The following is a 24,978-nucleotide window of genomic DNA, read 5'->3' as shown; positions in this document are numbered from 1 at the left end:
GAATTCATATATATATTATTGTAATCGGTTGTTATTCATTAATGTTGGCTAATTAATGATGCTTCAGTCATGATTCCTAAACGTCCCTTAGGTTTGGGGATGTGGGGAAAGACAAGTTCACTCAAAATTGATTTTGATTTTGATGTTGCTCTCTAATTTGATTTAAATTTCTCAGGAATGTAAAATCTAAATCCATTAAAATCAATCCTAAGAAAATGAATTTATAAAAAAAGGAAATGCGTAAACATTCACCGATGATGAGAAAGTGACAAGAAAGATTTCCAAATCTGAGAAATGTTTAAAAGGGCATATAATCCACCAACTTATAGTTTACAATGGGACGTCTTGTACTTCCACGCATCCGAATGTTGCTGCATTATTTAAAGTCTAAGCATTGAATTTGATTCATTAGCCAATAAATCCTTGATAATATTATTATTCCCATAATGCGTACCCCTCAGATCAGTCTAGTGGCGGCTAAACCCAATTTGGACAAACAAGTAGTCAATAGATTATTGAAATAAAATCTACTGGATTCTACTGAGATGATCTAGATCAGTCTAGTGGCGGCTAAACCCAATTTGAACAAACAAGTAGTCAATAGATTATTGAAATAAAATCTATTGGATTCTACTCAGATGATCTGGATTGCATATTTAACTACACATTCTCACAAAAGTAGAATCGCAGCCTTAATATTATAGAGATAGGTCCTTTCTCAGTATATCTTGGTATGCTTTGGGTTAAGCATGCACAGGTGGTTCAAAGCTGTTAGTTCTGCAAAGCTCAAGGTTGTTAGTACTATAAGCTTCTGGCTGATACACAAATCTGGCTTCAATGACTAATAGAATAGATCCCTATGGAAGGGTTATCATTAAGGGTATGGCTATAAATTTGGAGATTTTGGAGGCTAGAAATGTTATAGCTAAGCCTGCCCGGGGCAGAGACAGTCTTTTCGTTCGATATTATCTGTCCAGTGGCAATGGCAAGGGAAATAATAATATAGCAGTGAATACGAGGGAGGTGATGGCAACGCGAAACCCTCAATGGAAACAAACATTCTGCTTGGAGTGGTGGGAATATTGACGATGTTCATGTTATTTCTGAATTGCAAAAACAGTTTGTTAGGTCTGAGGTCAGGAAAAAGAGCAGCAGAATGAGAGTACTGGGAATTATGTTTCGAGCGTCCGAATTGATGGGATGGGTTGAAATAGCATGGAAGGATCTGTTGGCATCTCCCACATTATCAATCAACGACTGGTTTCCCTTAATATCTGATACTCGTGGAGGATCAGAGCTGCCACCCAGTTTGCACCTTGCAATCTCCATTGATCAGCCTCCTCAAGAACGTCGGACGGACATGGAAATGTACGATTCAGCTGAAGTTATAATGAGCTGCAGGAATGAAGTGAGAAGGAATTATTTGAATGTGAATAGGCGCATTACGCGGCTACAACGTGATGGCTGTCGTTGCGGAGGAACAGTATGCTGCCAGCACAACCACGACGAAGGTATTTTTGCCCTTGTCATGTGATGGCATGTCGCAGCCTCCACATCGAAATGGGTTGGTTAGATGGTAAAATAGAGGTGATTGAATTCCACAAAACTTCAAATACTAGAGACTAAGTCAGTGGTGTAAACTCATGTGACAGTCCATATCGTGTATGTTAGGATGGATATTGCAGGCGATTGTGTTGAAATTTTTTGAAATTAATAAAAAAAAATATTGCTACAGCGATCCATTCCATCATCGATGAATTTTAATGGTCAGCATAGCTGGTTCTCGTCTCTCCGTTCATACTTATGAAATCTCACCAGATAACTATCATGTTCACATTTAACTTTAGACTCATTTCAGAAGTATATTGCATAAAAATCTAGGAAATGAATAAAAATTTACATACCTATCTGTTTATGTCAAGTATACTAACGCTACTTTTTGTAAATAGGAAATTTTGTTTATATCATACATTTGGAAGAGATAATCACAATAAGAAATCGAGAGAAACTAAGGTAATAACCCTTTTTAATAAAGAAACTTTAATATAGAATTACATCTAATTAAATTATTAGATTAAGTAATGATTTCAAATGATGAGAGAGAGACCTTGTTTTTAATATAGAATTACATCTAATTAAATTATTAGATTAAGTAATGATTTCAAATGAAGAGAAAGACCTTGTTTTTTAAGTCATAAAAAATAAACTTTTGAAGATTTAATTAAAAATTTGTTCCATAACAATTAAACATTTGTGTGATAATAATTAGCGAAATTTTGCAATTCTGAAAACATATTAATATTAATTTGTAATGGTGTAATGAAGTGGCTAAATTTTAATGAGTTGACTTGTATTCATGAGCTTGACAAGAGAGTTATGAATTATGTGAAATTTAATCCTAGCTCTAAATATTTTTATGCATAAAAGTTCCATGGAAAATTAATAAAATATATATATATTTTTTGACAAAAGTAAAGATAGATATATTCTTAAAAGATTTAAATAGAAAATTTAAATCTAAGAATTTAGCTGGCAACATATACATGTATCATAATTTTACAAGAACACTTTGTACTTCCAATAACAAGTTATTTAGAGAGGTATCATATAAAGAATAATAGAGTACCTATTTAGATTTTATGACAAAGAATGCAAAGGTGGAAATACACAGAGAATAGATTCAAAATTGGTAATGGAGTGAACTCCTATTTTCTGTGATAACAACTTTGCATTCTTTGTCATGGTATCAGAGGATTCTCCTTTATTGTTGGAGATATGGATGGTAACTCTTTGTTGATATGACTATTTCTTTCTGCATTCATATTCATAATGCCCAAATTTCTTGTAGTAATAGCACTAGACATTATATTTTCTCCATGTTCTACTTCTATGTGTCTAGTTCCGTGAAGATCTCGATTGTTCTACTGCATGATGATGTTGTAGATCTGCCTGTTCCTCTGCCTCGCTTGTTGTTGCTTCTATATCCTTTGCCTCTGCCTCTGCCAAGAGAGATTTATGCTTTGACAGCTTAATCCATGGAATCTTCTCCAAGGTTAAGTCTTGTTTCGTGTGATAGAAGCGATTCGATCAATTGTTCTACTGAGAGAGTTGTAAGATCTTTGGATTATAGAATGATTGTTACAACCATGTCATATGTCTTTGGTAGGATTTAGAGGAATTTTTCAACTATCTCCCGATCTGTAATGGTTTCACCAATAAGTTTGATTTGATTGACAATGCCCATGACTCTAGTCATGAATTAGTCGACATTCTTTGAGCTAGTCATCTTTAGGGTTTCGAACTAAGACCATAATATTTGCAATTTAACAATATTCGCTGTATCATTACCCTGATAGAAAACTTTTGGAATATCCCAAGCTTCTTTTGTTATTGATGCGTCAATTATCTTGTCGAAGATAGAGTCAGCAATTGAATTATGCATCCAGGATTTGGCTCTCTTTTCTTTCTTTCTCAGATCTACAACAACATTTCTCTGATTAATGGTCATGGCTACTAATGCTTGTTGGGTTGGATCTGCATAGGCATTTTGAAGTGTATCCCAACACTCTTGGGCTCTACATGTACGTAAGAAGCTGCAAAAGAAATTTGATGATAGAAGTGAAAAATGTATCTTTGTAGGCTATGGTGAACAATAAAAATCCTATAGAATTTAAAATCCATTCACCAAGAAATTTGTTTTAAGCAGAGATGTTAAAGTTTTTAAAAATAAATCTTGGTCTGATCAAATTGATGAAGCTTTAAATTTGTCTATTCATCCACCACAAAAACCGAGATTGTAGATACAGGAAGAACCATACCACTTTGAAAATCGTACATCTTCTAACAGTTAATCCAACAATGATTATATATGAGCAGGAGCACGACTTTCATCAATAGAATATGTTTTCCTTTCTTTCCTATCAACCAACCCATTTTGAAGAGACAATAAAAGAGAAACATTGGGTTGATGCAATGAATCAGGAAATCACAACCATAGAGAAGAACAAGGCTTTGAAATTGGTTGATCTCCCAAGAGACAAAACCAACGTTGGTTTCAAGTGGGTATACAAAGAACAAACTGAATGAAAAAGGAGAAAATGAGAAACATGAGGTAATACTAGTTGCCAAAGGATTCTCACAACAGTTTGGTTTCGACTATGGTGAAACCTTTTCTCTAGTAGCAAGACCATACATAGCTAGAACTATTCTGGTCACTATAACTCAACACAAATGGAAAGTTTTTCAACTTGATGTAAAATCTACGTTCTTAAATGACATATTGCATGAAGAGGTTTATGTGGATCATCCCCTAGTTTTGAAGTTCCACGATAGGAGCATATGGTGTACAAGTTGAAGAAAGCCTTATATGGATTGAAACAAGCTTCCCGAGCTTAGTATAGTCGAATCGAAACTTACCTCATCAAAAGTGGACTTCGTAGAAGCAGTCATGCGTCAACTCTTTATACAAAAAATCATGAAGGTAAAAGCCTCATTGTTTGCCTTTATGTTGATGATATTCTTTATACATGTAATATGATTTTAGAAGAAATGAAAGTTTCCATCCAAGCAGAGTTTGATATGAGTGATTTAGGGCTCATGAAGTACTTCTTAGGCATTGAAGTTCAACAATCTGCTAATGGAATTTTTGTCTGTCAACAAAATCATAGCACTGACATCCTAAAAAAGTTCAATATGATCAACTGCAAACCAACTGACACTCCAGTTTCTCTAGGCACTAAGCTGTGAAAACAAGATGAAGGACCATAAGTTGATTCTACATTATATAAAAGTCTAGTTGGTAGTCTCTTGTATCTCACTGCAACTAGACCTGACATCATGTTTGCAGCTAGTTTTGTTTCCATGTTTATGGAATCACCCAAGAATTTCCATTGGAAGGTTGCAAAAATAATCTTAAGATATGTTGCAGGGACACTAGACTATGGATTGTTCTACACAAATTTTGAAGATTGCTCACTTTCAGACTATACAAATAGCGACTATGCAAGCAACTTAGATGATTGCAAAAACACCTAAGGGTATGTTTTTCACTTGGGAGCCAATTTGATCTCGTGGGCATCTAAGAAACAACCCATTGTTTCAATATCTTTTGCAGAGGTAAAGTATGTAGCTTCAACTTCAACAACTTGTTAATTAGTGTGGATGAGAATATTATTGAAGGAACTTTCAAATGTTCAAAAGGAGCCAACTTATATTTTCTGTGATAGCAACTCTACATTTTTTTTTATTTGGTCCTAGGAAGTTTTAGAGAAAAAATCTGATCCATAAATGTAACACTCTCCTCCCAAATCTACCCAGGTAATTGGCCAATCAGGTTAAAAATGTGATGAGAAGTTACTATGATATTATTGGACTCCCTATGTGTCAGTTAAGGAAGTGGAACTGGCAGAACACATCAAAAAGACCTTCCACATCAGTAACAAAACTCCTAGGAGTCATCCCAACCATTCAGGTAACCAGCCCATGAGACCAACTAAAGTTTTAGTGCATCAAACCCCTAAAATCTCCCTTGTTATTGACAAGGGTACATCTGGGAGGCTCCATAAGCTCCCACAATAAGGGAAAGGGAGCTTCTAGGGACTTTTTTTCTCTAGTGTTGTGCATGTGACTCTGGAATTTGTGCCTCGTTTTCAAGCCTAGAGCCCAATTTAGTCCCCAAAACTCAGTGACACCTTCAAAAATGAGTTTACACACCAGTGCAAAGATACATTTACAAAAGCATTGACAAGGACTAGACTGGACCCCTACTAGCCATGATACGCATTTCGTTTAACATGTCACAAACATGAAATCTACAAGTATTAATAATAGAACGTAACATAGGGGTCTCATACTTATTTGGGAATTTCTAGGAAGCATTGATGCCTCAACACATTAGCTGCAATGTCATCTATTACGCCATAGATACATTGTTCGTTCATTTACAAGTAAAAACATGATGAAATCCATACATAGCCACTATCATAATACATGCTCATAACCAACATAATAAAAACATAAATACCAAGGAAACAAAACCATAAATCTACATATAAACTTGTATAATACTCATGAATTAACAAGGAGAAATAATCTCATATTAATGATGCAAAGGCCAGCTAGGTTTGGGACTTCTATGAACCACTCGAACATAGGCTAGGATAAACCAAATCTTTCTTCAGCCAGTCACCCTCATTCCATATTCCAAGAATGAATGTGGGATCCCATGGAACAATCCATAAAAACTGAACCAGGGTTTCCAGAGGTCAAACCACATAAACACATCAAACAATCATTCCACCTCACAATCATACATCACAAACCATTACCAGATCAGTCTCTACCCAAGTTATTCAGGGTTTCAGAGCATTTGTTCCAACCTGACTTCTAGGACTAGTAACTCAACCCACGATTGTTGTCGGGCTCCAGAGCGTTTCTCCAACTAAGGCTCCAGTACTAGTAACTCAACCGACAATTGTTGTCGGGCTCCAGAGTGTTTGTTCAACCAAGGCTACAGGACTAGTAACTCAACCTACTAGTGGCTCTAGAGCATTTTTCCAACCAAGGTTCCAAAACTAATAACACAACCCAAGCTATTACATGGCTCTAGAGCATCATTCCAACCAAGGCTCCAGGACTAGTACTCAACCCAAGTCGTTATAGGGCTTCTAGAGCTTTTGTCCAACCAAGGCTCTAGGAACTAATAACTCAAACCAAGCTAAAGGAAACATGAGAACCAACTAGAAAAGCAAAGAAGTGAACCCACAACACTATGATTATCCCGTAAATGGCATGTCTAAGAAAATCCACTGCCAATCCAGGAAATCCTCCATGCCAATGGCAAACCATGACCAATAAACCACATGCATATGTCATGCATACCAAAACTAGTGAGTAAAATATACATGCAACACGACACCTATAATCAAAACCCATTGCATCTGCTGATCCCAATGTCCTCTTGTGCTTTCCTGCTCTTCCTTTTCCGTCTTGGTTCAAGCATCTAAGTATGCCACACTCTCCAAGAGTGCTCCAAGAAAACTCTAAGTGTCCATGAGTATGAGAGAGATAGAGAATAGAATGAGAGCTTGAAAACTGAACTAACAAAAAGCTTACACTAACCAAGCTCGCCCACTAATCCTGAGAAGCCTTTTTATCAATGAGGCCTCTATTTTCTTAATTTTCCATTATTTTTCTTTATTTTCCTCCTCACATGCAATCTGTGACCTTTCACCTTCTAGTTTCCATTATTTTCATAAATAAAATGTCAATTAATGCCTCATGCCTTTTCAAATCCTTTACCATTGCCTTTGCCAATTTATTTAGCCATAATAAACCGAAGTGATACCCACTAGGATGCTTTTCCCACCATTCAGCTTGGAATACTTGTCCCATGACTGTGGTCTATATATATATATATATATATATATATATATATATTTACATGGATTTTTAACTAGGGTTGTTACAATAAAATTAAAGAAAATAATATGATTGCCTTGAAAAACTTGAATTCCTACTTTAATAATCTTTATGAATCCCCTAATTCCATGGACATTTTCAAAAAATGATGAATTCTTTTCGCTACATGATATGGATTTTTTGATTAAGAGGCTCGTAAATGGGAAGGATAAAGATATTTAAAGATAGCGAGATGATTTTTTTTAAATTTGAGGGTCTATTCTCATCCCTCACATTCACATGCTCTTAAATTTACTAGTGAAGTATGGCATCTCTAAAACCTAATTGCAAAGTTTTATTGTACCGATTTTTAGAAGTGGGGATAAATGCATTCCCTCTAACTATAGGATCATTGTGATTAGCCCCATTCTATCCAAAGTATACACATTTTTTTATTTTTAAGTGCTAATTATACAAGAACAATTTTCTACTACTAAAAATTACTTCCAATGATATTGGATATTAATTTAACACACTCCATAATATCATTAAGAAAATACACTCAAAAAATTCAACTAGTAGAACATTAACCGTCTTAGAAATTCAACTCTATAGAAACTTTGGCCTCTTCCTCAGATTACTTCCCACATGTAAGAGATAGAGAAAAATATGAGTGATGAGTGAGTGACATGAGTGTGCATGAAAATGAGAAGTTCAAGTGTCTTTTAATAGTGATTTTAAGGTTCCCAAGAGGTATATCTATTTGCGTATTAAATTTAAAATTTAATTAAATTTTCTTTCTTTTAATTTAAAATTTATTTTTTCAATCTTTTAACTTTATGAGTGTGTATGAAAATGAGAAGTTCATGTGTCTTTTTATATTGATTTTAGGGTGCGTAAGTGGCATGTCTCTTTACAAATTAAATTATCTTTTTTTTTTTTTCTCTTTTAACTTGTGTGGTTAGGGAATACCCAAAAATCAACAATAATTATTTTGAAAACAAGATTATCCTTTGGATATGAATCAAGGGAAAATGAGATAAAATCTTGGCTAGGTTTAGGAGATATCATTCTTTTGTGGACCACCTTGTTACTCTTAAAATCAGTATAGAGAATTGTTTCTAATAACGAAATTGATGTATAGTGTTGTTTTATTGATAATAGAAAATATTTAGACATATCTTAGACAAAGCTTTGGAATAGGTTGGAGGAGATAAGTTTCCTTTTTATTTGAGTGTTGTGTGACAAGGCTTTATGAGTCACAAAGTTTATATTCTTTTATAGCTTTTCCTACATTATAGAGGGATGTTTTTTTATTGGTAAATTTGATTTCATAATTTATAAAATTTAAGTCTTGTAAATTATAATTTTTATACTTGTCGAAGAATATTGTAATCTGTTTAGATAAAAATGGTTTGACTCTTAATTAATTTGCAAATTTTTAACAACTATTTGCAAAGTTTATTAATGTTTTTGTAAAATTAAATCTATTTTTTATTTTTAAATAAAAAATTAATTTTTGAATTTTCAAAATTTGAATTTCTAATTTTTGAATAGTGGATATACCTGATTAGACTAACTAATTTTATATAGTTTAAAACCAATTTATAAAAATTAAAAATTATTTAAAAAAACACTCTAATCATCAAATATCCTGATAAATCAATTAACCAATAATAATAAAAAATATAAGCTTTTGTTTAAAAACTCCGTTAACTTTCACATTGACAATGCAACTTTTAAATTTGAACCATGCAAAAATCATCTAGGATAACCCCTTTTGATGGGTATTGGATAAGCTTTTGTTTAAAAACTTCGTTAACTTTCACATCGACAATGTTGCATTGGATGTCACGTCTCCAACTTTACATTAAATAATATAGATTCGACATTTTCTCTTTCATTTTAAAACAATGTTGCCATGTTGGACTCCTGTTTATAAGCAATAATTGTACTATACTCAAAATCATCACTTTGACTAACAGTTAAGTAATCATTTGAACATTATTTTACATCATATATTAAAATAGAAAATTAATTTATAATTTTAAAACTTAAAAAATTTATACCATTTTATTTATAACTAATATAAATTCTAATAAAAGTAAATTAAGATAACAGATTTACTGAGAAAATAGAGTAGTTATAAATTAATTTAAAATAAATCTATTAGATTAAGATTTTAATGAAAAGAGATAAAGTCTATACAGAAATCAATACACATTCTTTTTTAATAAAATAGATTGAATATAATATAAGTATGAGTTTATATGACGACGACGACGACGACGACGACGACGACGACGACGACGACGACGACGACGACGACGATGGTGGTGGTGGTGGTGGTGGTTAATGTCCACTAAGACCAAACTTTGACGACGACGACGACGACGACGACGACGACGACGACGACGACGACGACGACGACGACGATGATGATGATGATGATGATGATGATGATGATGATGATGATGATGATGGTGGTGGTGGTGGTGGTTAATGTCCACTAAGACCAAACTTTGGTCTATCGGACTTAAAGAAACAAATTATTCAGTTTGATTTAAGATTTTATTCCTATGCTTAAAAAGCTTGGAGAGAACTCCCGAGCTCACTGTAATTTTGACAATGTAAAACGCTAGGAAGGTCAGTATTGCAACAAAGATTTTGAAACTGAGATCTAATGTGGTTGTACGTGGGGCACTCTAAGAAGAAGTGATTTTCATCCTCGATGTTTGTATTCTCACAGAGATGGCAGGACCTTTCCATCCATGGCGTTTTAGGAACTGCTCAACGACCCGTTTCACTATGGAGCTCATGAGAGTTCGTTCTAATCTTAGCTATATTAATTTTCTTCTTTGAGCTAGTTAAAATAGATAGATACTTTTGATCTTCTAGGGTGGGGTTGATGACCTCCTTATAATATCTTAATTTTCTTTTAGCTGCTAAATATTTCTCACACTACATTTTTTCTTTGAACTTAGAAGTAACAATATTTTTAATGTTATTAATGTTTTTCAAAGCAACATTCTCGTCGATCTCCCAATGGTTTAACCAGGCCCTCGTGCCTTTATACCAACCTCGTTTGAGCCTTATGTGGTTTTGGCTGGAATTTAAAGCTAGCTTAGGAAGTCTATGGTCTCCTATGTTATTGAGTTTGTGCTTGTACAACAGAAGCCTAGTCATAGCTAGGCTCTCGATAGGGGAAAGACCCGCTTCTTAAGGAGAATAGGATAGGGCGTGTTGCTTTTAATTTTGAGGTTATACGTTATAAAATGCTTCTGGATTTCCTCAATCTTTCTTCGGGATTCTCTAGAGATGCTACAACCCTAAACCTCACATCCATATAAGATAACTAGAGTGACTAAAGTTTCAAAGAGGAACTTCTTTCTATCCCACATTACGAGGATTGTCGTTTTACAATTATTTTCAAGTCCAAAATAAGCTTTCCATCCCCTATTAATCCTTTTCTCAATGCTATAGTTCCAGTTGAGCTTGTGATGAATATCAATTCCTAGGTACTAGTAGGAAAACACTTCCTCCAAGATATTATTGTCATACATAAAATTAGCGTAAGTGTCCTTCTTGGATTTGATAATCATACTTTTTTTTTGTCAGTGTTAACAATCATACCCATGGTACAATAGAAATCCTTAAGAAGAATAAGTTGCTTATCAAGATAAGATGGGCACCTTGCGAGAAGAACAATATCATCAGTGTAGAGAAGAAGGATGATGACTATCCCAGCTAAGATCGTGCCAACACATCCTACTTCCTCTAAACAACCTTCTAGCTTGTCGATGTAAATGCCAAATAGGGTAGGGGAGAGGGGGAAACCTTGTTTAACTCCGCTAGTACACTTAATATCTTTCGACCACCCCTCATTGCTCTTTAACTTGGCAATTACATTCACGTATAACCTTATAGTGGCAAATCTCAACTCAAAAGGAACCTTTAGCTCTTCTAATATGTTCCAAAGGTTGCTTCTAGGAACCATATCGAAAGCCTTTCTAAAGTCCACAAAGCAACAAAAGAGATTAGATTTATCATTACACATTCCTCCACAATGATCCTAAGCATAACGAGGTGGTCTGTTGTTGAGCGTTGCTTTCTAAAACCCGCTCGGCCTTTAGCCTGCTTACCTTCACTTTCAAGCCATATGCTCAACTTCCTTTCCAAAATAATACCATATAACTTGGCTAGGAGAGGGCTGATCATAATTGTACAATAATTAGAGGGGTTATTTGTATTCCCACTTTTAAAAATAGGGATAATGAGGCTTTGAGTCCATGGTTTAGGGAACCCTTGCTTGTCAATGTAAATGCCAAATAGGGTAGGGGAGAGGGGGCAACGTTGTTTAACTCCGATATACACTTAATATCTTTCGACCACCCCTCATTGCTCTTTAACTTGGCAAATACATCACCCTATAATAGAAGTATGAGTTTATATTTGCGATTTTTTTTTTTTAATTTCAAAATTTTATTGATAAATGTGAAGTGTGGAAATTAAATAGATTTATAAATATATAAAATTAAATTTAGTGAATGTGGAAATTCTTTATTTTAAAAAAATATATAATTATGTATATTAAAAATTGAGAAGATGATTGAATATTCATATAAAAAAATGATAATGCATAATAATAAAATTTTAGTTAAAATTATTGAATATGAATGAAAAATAATAGCATTTTAGTTAAAGTTATTGAAAACCAATGAAAAACAAAGAAAAATATATGACTAACAAAGCATAATGAATGATTGGAAGAGTGAGTTATAGGATAAATTAATGCTCATCAGAGATAATAGTGTTTTGAAGGTTAATATTCTATAACACTAAAAAATGGAAACTTCACTATAAACTATAGATCAAGGGATAAAACGTTAAGTTGTTAGATAAAAAATATTGGAAACCAAATACAAATATATATTAATGAATGATGTATAATGTGTACATATTAATACATATAAGAAACCGTTGATTCAGTTTTCGAGTCTTTTTGGACTCTAATAACCACTCACCATAACACAAATCCAATCTTGAGGATTAGTTGTTTAACATTGCCATGTTAATTCGAAGTGATGTATCAATGTCCAAGAATGAGAGTTCAAAATGCAAAAATTCGTCTCAGCCAAGAGTTGAATGTCTCTCAGAAATTGTTTTTAAGGATGACCACAAACCAATGTGGGAGAACTCAAGGTCTCAACCAACACCAACTCTGGAACCTTCATCGTAGTTCTCAGAGAAACCAAAAGTGTGGTTTTAAGGTGACCATTAACTCTAGAACCATCAATGTAGTTCCTCAAAAAATTCCAAATTTGGAAGTTCCTGTTCACAAACAACTCATTCAGCAAAAAAACTGAAGTCTCTCTGGCTACAACAATGGCTCTAACTAGTACAGGTTGTGGCTCAGGCTCACTTGTGGAATGATGACGTAGGCTCACTTGAAAAATATTTGAACCTGTAGTAGACCATCACAACTCTATCAATTCCCCCCTTGTCAAATACAGAGTGAGAAGATGAAGTATTATTCATCACTGCAAGGTTGGTCAACACTCTCAAACATATCCTGCAGTACGACATGTAAATATTCTTGGAAATCCATCCAAAATTTAGTTTTTCTCTTGCAATAGTCTTCTTTCTGGAACATTTGTTTGAATGGTGATTGCGCTTTGCACAATGCTCACACTAGTGAAGATCAAAACACTGCTCTTTCACATGTCCAACTCTGTCACAATGTTCGCACCAATCAATTTGTTCCGAAACAACACGATCCAAAAATCCAGCACAACAAAATTGTATAGGTTTAGAAAAATCAGGAATATGAAAAGATACATCCAGGACATCCTTGTTATATCCCAAACCAATGCTTTGTTTGTTATGTGTAATTTATTCCCACGGTCTTATAAATGTTTTGGGAACGACATGATTCAAATATGTATGCAAATGACTCTTGCATACCCTTGCCTGAATATGACTTTCCGTTGCATCCAAATTTGCTTCTAAAGTGGTTTCATTACTCTTCAACTATTGTTTGGAATTAGGATCGTCTCGTTGCACTTGAGACTCAATCTGGAGAAATTCAACTGTCTCCAATGCATCATGTAAACGGATTGTAATATCAACAAGACTTACTTTGTTGATATATACAATTTCATCGGTAGCAGAACTATTAAGATTATTTAATATATCTAATATATTTGTAATTTGAGTCATTTTAGTCAATCTCGGGTGTCAGGTTCAATCGATAATGCATTCATTTACATTGAAATAAAATATATATGAAAGAGAGCTTTTAATCATAATTTTGAATTCAAATATGACAACTAAAATATAGGAATTGAAAAGCCTCCAACTAGCATGACTGACCTTCAAAATAGAACACCAATTGATGGCTTTGTATTTCCTCCTAAATTCACTTGGCACCCACAGTCACTAGTATTATATAAAACTTTTGTTTGATCACAAGCCGTAAAAACACTGAATCTACTCTCTATTGCAGTTGCCTTTAAAACACTCTTCAGCTTTGTAGAATTCAATGAGTAGCCTTGGAAATCTGCTTCTAAAATAGTTTTTGAATCCCTAAGGAATGGTACCAAATGTTTCTTGTACAGAGTTTGGGAGTTCCTTGTATTGTTTTAATTTATTCTTAATGACACATAGCAAATCACGTACGCTTCCGTTAAAAGATCGACAAAACTATCACAGAATCACTGTGAAATTCACATGTCAAAAACGAAAAAATAAAATGAAAAGGATATTGTTCATCCACTAAGACGACCAACACTGGATCCCCGTCTACAAATTTAAAACACAATTTTGTACTTCTATGAAATTTTAATCATTGAAGGCCCTAGAAAGGCAAAAGACAAATTTGGACTTCATATTAAAGATATTATGGCTCCAAAATCACTAGTCAACACTCAAAACACCAAAAAAATCAATGGTATGAAAGCCAACCTTGTGTCTCTGTTCTTACCTTAACTCCATTCAGGACAAAAATGTGGTGAAGTCTAGGCCCTCTGCGGCTCTCGATGCTTGAGCTATCAAACTTAACTGTATTAAATGGTGATACAGGCTATGAAAATGAACCTTCCACCACCACTCAATGACAACAAGGCCATCAGTTCAATTTTTTATTATTATTGTCAGGGTAGCCTCTATCGATGAGACCGACTACAAAACCCTCAATCAAAATTATGATACCCAAAAGGTTGTTGGTGCAGAGAGCTGAAAACATGAATCACCATCATCTATTATTCTTTCCAAATTATATCTTCAAAGCTAAGGCAAGCGGATAGGTGATATATAATGTCTACTCTCTCGTTTCTTTGTCTGTTACATCACTGATCATATTTTGTCTCTTGGATCCTTTCATGAATCTTATGAAAAAAATATCCTTAGAGTATTCGTTGTTGCATGTCCACGTCCAACTGGTCTATAACGTCCTTAGTTGTTCTTGATACCCACCTCCATGACAATTTCTTCCTCTAATGACCATGTCACGCCGAGTTTACACATTAGATAATCCTATGCCTTACACAATCTTCCGAATTCTTGAAAAAAATAAACTGGCCCCTCACATTAGCTCGGGTCGAGTGCTTCAATAAGCAGCCACAATAAGAAAATGTAGAAGTAGGCCTGATTGTCTAGGCTGGAATGCCAAAAATACCTCGACAAGTTTTAATATTTCTAGTCTTCAATATTAACGGTTACATAGAAGAATCGAAACTCTAGGAGGCATCTGCGTACATCCCATCAACAATGCTCTTTTTAATTCTACATCCCCAACACACAAAGTGTCCATGGGGTAATGCACCTTGTTGCAGAATGAAATTGGGTCCTCAAGGGATAAATCTCGCCCGATAGGTTCCCATAGAATGTGCCTTTTTCATCGATGGAAAAACACAACTCTGGTTTATATAAATTCCAGATGCCCAGATTGAGGCCACACAATATTTTAATTAAATTCGATGAGTATCATATATACCACGCTCTTACAAAACCTGGCCAAAAAAATAGAAGATTCTTTCTTTGATCCAATCCAACCTTGTGACCTCTCTCTTGGTGTTCCACCCTGCAGTTGCACCAGTCAGCAAAACAAACACCAATGCTTCCTACACTTCAACACCAATTTGACATACACGTAGTTTACAATCTCCACACAGTGAGGCAACAATGGCAACACCCTCAATGGCACAAAAACTAATGGCTGATACTATTCGATAGAGCAGATTAATCTACGCTCTGATACCACTATTAGACAAAAATATTGGAAACCATATACAACTATATATTAATGAATGATCTCAACGAATGATGTATAATGTGTACATATTAGTACATACAAGAAACTGTATTCAGTCTGGGTTTTCTTAGACTCTAATAACCACTCACCATAACACAAATGTACTCCCGAGGATTAGCTATTTAACATAAGCTAGAAACAAAGAGATAGAAATGTCACAACAGTTTTTTCAACATCATACAACATGTATTTAAATCAAATATAGACTAAATTTGCATAGGGGATTTAATGATATAGGAGAATGCACTGAAAATACCCTAAAATTGAATAAGCAAATGATGTGGATATGAAAAGCATCCAAGCTTGAGAGTAGAGTCAAAGGGGGAAACCAATTATCCTTACATAATAAAAAAACTATTAGCTAAAATCCAATATTACAAAAAATCAATCTTTTCATTCACATCAATTTTTAATAAAAACTTTTAATAATTTAAATAATATATATTAAAAAATACTTAAATATATTATTATGTTATAATGAAAATTTTAAAATTTTTATTAATTCTTTTAACAATTTGTATAATAGATATTAAAAATACTAAAATATAAAGTATTTTTAATATAATAAAGGTCAATTGCTCCAAATACCTACAGGACACATATGCTCCACTCATGAAGCTCATTATCAAATACTTAAGCCAAGTCCCCATAAATCCTACTCTACTCTGTAGTTAAACAAACTGTGTCCCATTTTCCAATATTTTAACATGATCATGGGATCATTCCAAGACTGCAGTGATATGCTTTTCTTGGGATGCATATAGCCTGTAATAAGCCTTCATGGTTTCAAGTATTTATGGAATTGTTTGGATGGTAAAAAATGGTTGGAATTTAAGTAAAAAAAATTCAAAAATGTCTAAGGCACTTAAAATTATGAATTTTGACATTTTTACTTGGATTTACAAAAGTCCCTGCCAATTTTTTTTAAAATTTAACACAAATTTCCATAACTATTAAAACAAAAACATAATTTTTAGACTACGGATTTATAGAAGAAGAAGAATGACGAGGTCAGTCAAAACAAATATATTTTTTTATAATTATAAGAATATTTTATGTTAATTAATTGTGTAAAATATTTTTTAAAAATTTGATGGAGAATTTGTTTTGTATTGTCCATAGGTATGTTTATTTTGGAAGATTTATAAATTTTAATTTATTTATTAATAATTATTAGGTGGATAATAAGGATGTAATCTCCATAGAATATTTTAAAATATTCTTAATAATATATACAAATCAAAGGTTAGAAATTTATTTGCAAAAAAGTTGTCTTTTTGTTCTTTTAATTAAATTCATTAATTAAAAAATATTATATGAACAAGTGTCATATGAAGTGAGTTATGGTTTTTTTGGGTAGGTGGTATTGGTAAGCTATCGCATTTGGCCCATGCTATTATAACAAAACCTATTTAGGTTAAAGTTCTCCATGATAAGTGGGGGAATACCCATGATTAAAAATCTTGTTACATGGTTTTTTTTTAAATGTCTATATGTTTCACAGGTATGTCAATTCCTTTTATCATTAATTAATTAACTAATTGTTTGTGTAAATGTTTATTAATTAATGATGCGTTAAATTAGATTATGTCTAAATGTTTATTTTATTATCTTGTTTTAGTTTACTAATTGAAATATTATAAATGTTTATGTGGGTTCCTCTATTTCCATAGTTTTTCCCTCTTGCCCCTTCATAACATTCACCACCATTAGGTATTGCCCACTCTTTATCCATGAGTATCATCACATTACCCCAAAATTTGGGATTGACCTTACCTTAACCAGAGAACTGCTTTCACTAGTAAAAACCATCTTTGTTGGTCGCCAATTTCCTTTGTCACATTTGTTGTCTCATCTACCCAAAAAGGTTACATCCATAAAACATTTGACAACCTTTTTTTTCTGACCTATAGGTAAGGAAAAAGAACAACAGAATGAGAGTACTCGAAAGTATGTTTCGAGCACCCAAGGTTGTTGGTTGGGTTGAAATAACATGGAAGGATTTGTTGGCATCTCCCACATTATCAATCAATGACTGACTCAGAGCTACAACCAATTTTCACCTCGCAATCTCCATAAGGCCTCTCAATTCAATTGATTCAGTTTCACAACCTCCTCTAGAACATCAGACAAAGATGGAAATGTATGATTAAGAAGTTATAATCAATTGAAGGAATGAAATGAATGTGAATATGCGCATTAGGTGGGTAGAACGTGATGATTGTGGATGCGGACGAACAATATGCTACAAAGACCTCCACGACGAAGGTATTTTCGTTGTTGTCATATGATGAGCAGTGGCAGCCTCGACATTGAAACAAATATTGAATGGCTTGGTTTGATGGTAAAAAGGAGACACATTTTACCATAACTGAGTGGTCTTACTCATGAAAGCTCATATCACTATCAATGTCATGTACGTTTATAGTTGCCGTGCAAAAAGGCAATACGCCTAAGCTTAAGATTTCCAAAGTGAAAGGATATTGCAGAGGATTGTGTTTCCACGTGTGAGTGGATCTTGTTAAAATAAGCTAATTACTCACGCATAAAGAGTTGGCTAAATTTAGGGAGTCAAGTTAAGTCATTTCAAGTCGAGTTAATTCATAGTAGAATTTAGTGTGTTGTTGCTTGTCAAGTTATTTTAGGTGAGTCGCTAGTCGAAAAGGTTTAAATACCCTTCACCAGGTTCATTGTAATCATCAAGTTTTGTGTGATCAATAGAGGAGCCACAACTCGTGTGCCTTATGTGTGAAATTTATGTTTTGGCTCCTTTGTCTTTCCAACAAATTAATATCAAAGCTGAGAAAAGATTACAAGATTCGTGGTGCTTGCAAAGTGGGTAAAAAGAGAACCAATAGAAAAAACGCTAACTATTTAAAAAAAAATGTGTTGCCAAATTATCACATTATTAATTTTACAAAATTCACACCTAAGTAGTATAAAAACTGAGGATATTTCGTTTAACTTTGAATCCGCCCAAATTCAAGTTATGTGTCCGCCCAAATTCAAGTTGTGTGTGCAGCTCAGTGGTATCGACGGTGCGCACATCCCATGACATATTAAAAAAATCCGTATGTTATTTCAAAACGGTTCGAAAAAAAATTGTTTTGCTCAAGAGTCACGTGGCATACGGTTTTGAAAAGTCATAAAGCACCGAATTGAAAATCCATTTGAGCTTTAAGAGAGTTCGAAATGTTATTAATTCAAAAGTGGTTGATTTAGATTTATATGAACACTTGTAAGGAGTGGGGCTCATTAAAGGATTTTTTGAAATATTTTTATAAAGGTGTGGTGGAAGGTCTCTAAAAGGTTTAGAAAGGCTTCTTTTTAAGGATCATATTTTGATTTATAAAGATAATTTATAATTTTTTTTATTATTATAAATTTATAGGAGTTTATTATAAAAGAGAAATTTAGAGTTTTATAAAAGAAGGATTTTTTTTAAAGAAATATGGTTTTCTCAAATTTCTAGTCACAATTTCTACCATTTATAGGGAAGGATTATGATGTGTGGGCCACTAAGATGGCAACCATATTTTAGGCTCATGATTTTTGGGATCATGTCTGGTTTGGGTTTTTAGAACCTAAAAATGAAGAAGAAGAACTAGCCCTCACTAATGCAGAGAGGGAATTATGGAAGAAAGACAAAAATAATAATGCACAAGCATTGCAGCTTATCCAGCAAGTAGTAGACTGAGAAGTGTTCCAGAATATTATGATCATGCCTTCAGCAAAGACAACATTGGATACCTTGGCAACAAGTTATAAAGGTATGGCCGAAGTCAATATTGTTAAGTTGCAGAATATTAGGAGAGATTTTGAAAGTCTGCAGATGATAGTGACAACATTAGTATGACAATGCATAAAACTTTGGGAATGAGTCTAATACAATTATACATGATATATAGGACCAATTAGTACCAAATTTTCCTCTTGAAATGAACCATAACTCAATTTTTACGATGTGTGACACTTTCCATGCCAAAAGATGACACTTGCGAAAGTAAATGAAAGTGTGAACGACACTTGCAAGGGCTTAAAGAAAGTGAAAGTGGCACATGCAAGAGTGAAGATAACTTGAAAACAACACTTATTAAAGTGAATGTAAGCAAAAATGATAGGTTAAACATGAAAGCAACACTTGTGAAATAAAAGGTGCACTAGAGTGACAATTGAGGAAACTCACCGAAATAGAAGTACAATTACAACTAAAGTGAGGAAGACTATCAATGGAGAGTACACATTGATTGTTGTCATGTATTGTGTAGTACACTATGCTTATGGATTGTGAAATCATTGTTAGTAGTGATTACGCAAGCCTTACCTTCAAGAGTTGTGCAAGGCCTATCTAAGAATGCATAGAAAGATGTATGTTTGTGAATTCATCGAAGATAAATCATTTGTGAGCAAGTGACTTTGACACTTTAGAAGAAAAATTAACACTTTGAAAAACATTAGATGACCACAAAGTGACCATGGAACGATAGATCACAAGATCTTCAGTAGGCTCCAAAATTCAAGTGTAGGAAAAATTGTGGAGGGTGTTTGTTGCAGTGACAACAATACAGTAGGTTAAGCTCGACTCATGTCACTTTCAAGACAAAACCAAGGCATACAAATACCACTCTATCAATTGATTCTAGATTGGAAAGGAAATAAATTCCATGATAGGAAAGTTCTATTCTAATTGCAGAAGTGGAAATATTACTCTATTTACAAAGGAATAGAAATGTTGCTTAATCAAAAGTAAATTCTAACCCTATTTGCATAAATGTAAAGGCTACACTACTTGCAGAAATGCAAACACTAGTTTATTTACAGAATGTAAGTGTTGCATATAAAGGAAACCTAGTCTATGTAATGGAATACTAATGCTTAGAATTCAAATCCTAGATTAAGAAGCATAAATCAAAGCAAGCAATCCTAATCTACTTTACACAAAGGAAGAAAACATGTAATCAACCTTTAATCACTGTGTTCCAAAGTGAGAAGACTTAGTGACATAGTGCATTAGATATTTCATGAGATAGCTAAGAAAATCATCACTATAGTACCAAATTCATAAATCTGTCCAATAACCCTAATTGCATAGTTGTAATGTAACAGATGAAAGGAAATTATTAGGTGGTATTTGGTCTCCCTCAAACATGGGTTTAGAGCCTATGAAACATTATTCAAGGCTAGGAGATAAAAATCAACCCTTAGGAGCCAATTTGACACGGTGCTATAGGATGCTACAAGATTGCTACATGATTACTACAGGATGCTACATGATCGTCCTATATTGCTACATGATTGTATCCGTGAGCATTCTGAGGGTGGTAAAGGTGGTCCAAAGGTAGAGGAAGGTATTATAGGGTAGCTAAAGGTTGTGTGAGTCCTTTTCCAAGCCTACTACACCTCAAGGGCCCATCTTTCACAAAAACCAATGCACAGGGTCGCCTTCAATAACCCAGAATTGTATTCTCGGTGGACAATGTTTTGGGAGAGTTGTGAGGTGGAAAGAAATAGGATAATGGTGGGAGGAGGAGTTTGGAATGACAATTCCAACCCTACAAGACAATAGTAGTACTTGCACACCAGAAAAATTATTCTTTTGCAACTTGAAAATGGTGCTAAACTAATAGTTAAATTGCAGAAAAATGAAAATAACCAAGAAAGGATGAGTTTAATTTTATTTGAAATCTATCTACTACATCAAAATAAAATCTGACTTATAGCATGCATAAGACCTACATCCATAAGAGATTATGCTTTCTAGGCTCAAAGAAAACTGTTAGATTAATTACTACATGTGCAGAAAACAAAGTATGTGAAAAGAGGCAAATCAAAAAACCTAACTACTGCAAAGGAAAGCAAATATATTTTTTTCTTGCTAATGTTATATCCCCAACCATGCATCCCGCAAGAGAAGTGACTGGAAGACCTATGCAAGAAATTTTCATAGACCAGACTACTAGACATAGAAGAAAAATATTTATAGGAAAGAGAATACATGAAAGAAATATACAAATAAGAGAGACTAGAGCCTCTGGGTTTGGTCCTAACCCAAAGGGACTCAACCCTCTAAAATAAACTCAGTTATGGATAAAAAATAGGCTTTTCATTAATGCAAAATAATGCTTAATTACATCAGAAATGGAAATGGAAATAACAAGTTCTTAATTCCTAATAGTCTTTATCCTTATACAAAAATTTGAATCTTATTGAGCCCTTAAGCTTGATTATTTATACAAAAGTGACTAAGGGGTAAAATCCTTGAAATAGGGTTTCTTCCCTCCAAAATTCCTAAAAAGATGGATATTTCTCCATGTAGTCTTTGAGTCCATCAACTGCTAGTGGATATTCGAAATGGAAGTGAGTAAATGTAGGGAATAGGTCGATTTTTGAGTGAGTAAATGTAGGAGACCATCCTCCTACATCTTCTCCAACTTCCTTATAACGTGTCTCTTCATAGTAAATGTATTTTAATGCCTTTATTTCCTATACATTAACCACATTATGCCATGAGATATGATAATCACCCTCTAGTATTCCTAATAACCACATAATAGTAAAAAAGATGCCATTAAATGCAAGGAAAGAGGTAAATTTAGGCTAAAGGAAGGTCATATGGGCCTTATTATTTACCTATTAATGAAGCCCATCATAGAGGTTGAAAGAGATGGTGCACTCTTAAGGAGGACTGCTTGAAGATTAGAGAGCATAAGTGTTTTTGGAGGAGAACTGGTTCAAAGGAGTGGACCAAAAAGAAGATTCTTGAGCATAAGATATTGGTACAGATATTATAAAGTAAATATGATGTTTTGTGTTAACTCTGGTCATGAAGAATTTTGTTGCAGTTAGAAAAGAGGAAGAACGGTAGAGAACCTATGGTAGTCAACTAAAACTGTGGTAGAGGAAGAGGAGCTGGTAGAGGTCTCAAATGGAGAGAAAAAAATGATGAAATTGTTGAAGAGAGGAAAACAAAGTTCTCAAGAGAAGTGAATAGGTGAGAAGATGAAGATGCAAAAGCCAACAAATTTGAAAGTTGAGGAGTAGAGGTGCTCGAGAAGAGGTTATACTACAGAGGACCAGAAGAAAAGAGGGTACTAAGAGGATGACTTGGCACTGGTAACAAGTAGAAAACTTGTTGTAGAGAGGAGAAGGCTTGTTACAACTCATAACTAGATAAAGGAGAGTTCACAGAAGAAGGAAAGGATGGCTACTAATAGTAATGTCAAGGGATCAAAGAGGAGAAGTCACAATAAAATGAAGAAGAATGCCAAATCAACTGACATAAAGAAGATGAGTAATGAGGAATTTGAGAAGGATATGGTTGAGCTAAGAGTTGAACTCAATCATTTGAAGTAGTTGCTACAGGAAATCCAGGAAGACTAGAGATATGGCAGGACAAAGAAGAATAAGGTTAGATGATATCAATTGCAAAGGAATATAAGGTAGATAATGTATGAGAGGTTGAAGGAAGAATTTAGAGCAACTGAGTATGAAACAATACTTTTTGAAAAAAAATTATTCCTTGATGAGAAGGAAGCTAGAAATTTCGAGGAGGAATTTATAGACATATTAATGGACTATAGAACTAGTTTGGATCAACATGAAGATGAGACAACTAAGTTATCGAAATAAGAGCCTTATGTTCTTCAATCTGACATTGTGTATGATTGCAGGATTGGGAGGTGATGATTAGTACTTAAATTATGTGCTTATGTAGGTTGATGAAGAAATGAGACATCTAGAAGAGATGGTAGAGATAAAGAAATTTTACAAACATGTGTTTATTGACCTTCAATATCATAAATTTGATAGGGAAGTTGTTGAAGGAGAACATGCCTTAATTTCTATTTTGTAGGAGGATGAATCAACATCATCTCATGGAGATTATGTAAGTGAAGAAGATGAAACAACAACAAAATATTGAGAGATACTTCATGAAGACATGCTTAGGGAAATTTTAATACTAGTTGAAAGTATCATGCCAAAGGAAGAAAGCACAAGTAAAGATGAGATATAAATTTTGGAGGAGTGGCTAACATAATATCCAAGAAATGGATATTGCATGAAGGACACATGTACAATTCAAATTGATTTTGTTCAATTGTATGAGGAGTTGAATTTATTGGAGAAGAGGATAGAAAGCCAAAGAATGCATATGCATCTTGCAAAAACAAAGTTAGAGGAAAAGGAAATTATGTTAAAAGACAAAGAGGAGAGGGCCGCAAAGTGTGAACAATATATTGATAATAGTTTTATAACTTTATGATAAAAGAGAAAATGCAGAATCCTGTGGGTAACAAAAATGAAGTTCAACCTGAGATAGATCTTGATAAAAAAATTGTGAATTGTGGATGTTGATGAGGAAGACATCCATGAGAAGATATAAGAGACTCGGGAGAATAACCAGTAAGAAAGTGCAACTAACTGAATAAATTTGCATCATCAAAGCAAATGGGAAACAACAACATAAAGTGTGGATTCTTGGAGAACTAAAGCCAACATAGCAGTAAACATAAAGTGTGGATTCTTGGAGAACTAAAGCCAACATAGCAGTAACATGGAAACATGGAAGATAGGCATCTAAAAGCTAAAGTTTGGGACCCACGAGGATTTTCATCAACATATGAAAGCACATGGTTAAGAGACCATAAATTGTTTTCACCTTGGGGTATGATGCATGATCATCTTACCTCCAAGTCAAAATGAATTTTAACTAAATCGAAGGGTCTTTCATTTACCAAGGGAGTTGGTTCCCTAATTGAGTGTAGTTGTTTGATTATTTATATTTCCTATGTTTCCAAGAAAAACTAGAGAAGTTGTGTAATTAGGATTGAGATTATAATCATATCTACTTCTAAGAAGAGTTCAAAAGAATATTTAGAGATCTAAGAGAGATTCGAGGGTATAGACGGTGCAGGGGATCTCCCTGGTATGAAGCCCCAACTAGAACTCACACGATTTGGTGTAGGAGTCCCATCTGGTATGATGGCATGGTTGACATTATCTTAAAGGTTTTCCTTATCTCTTGCTTGTCATCACATGAGAGTGGTTTAATTTGTATTTGAACAACGAGGTCGCGTGCCTGGTGAGTGCTTAGTGCTAGTTGTGTCAAAGTTCTTGCACTGTAGAGGGAGAGGGTGGAAGTGAGTCTCAAATTGAAAGGGAATAGTCCCAACTCTGCTAGAGACATACAACCCAATAGGACATGGGCAGCTTCCGGCGGAGAAGTCCACATGGATGCGGTAGTCACAAACACTAGGTGAATAGATAGC

At 34.1% G+C, this 24,978-nt stretch overlaps 1 pseudogene; it reads left to right on the top strand.

The window, feature by feature from the left end:
• Nucleotides 1–722: 722 nt before the first annotated feature.
• Nucleotides 723–1,679, top strand: LOC149267297 (uncharacterized; annotated as a pseudogene).
• Nucleotides 1,680–24,978: the final 23,299 nt, after the last annotated feature.

The sequence above is a fragment of the Pinus tabuliformis genome, chromosome 6, assembly GCF_031772625.1.
Source record: "Pinus tabuliformis cultivar Carrire ecotype Pingquan chromosome 6, CPIR1, whole genome shotgun sequence".
Classification (NCBI taxonomy): Eukaryota; Viridiplantae; Streptophyta; class Pinopsida; order Pinales; family Pinaceae; genus Pinus; species Pinus tabuliformis.
The sequence above is the reverse complement of the archived record's forward strand: the minus strand, read 5'-3'. Positions and strand labels throughout refer to the sequence as shown.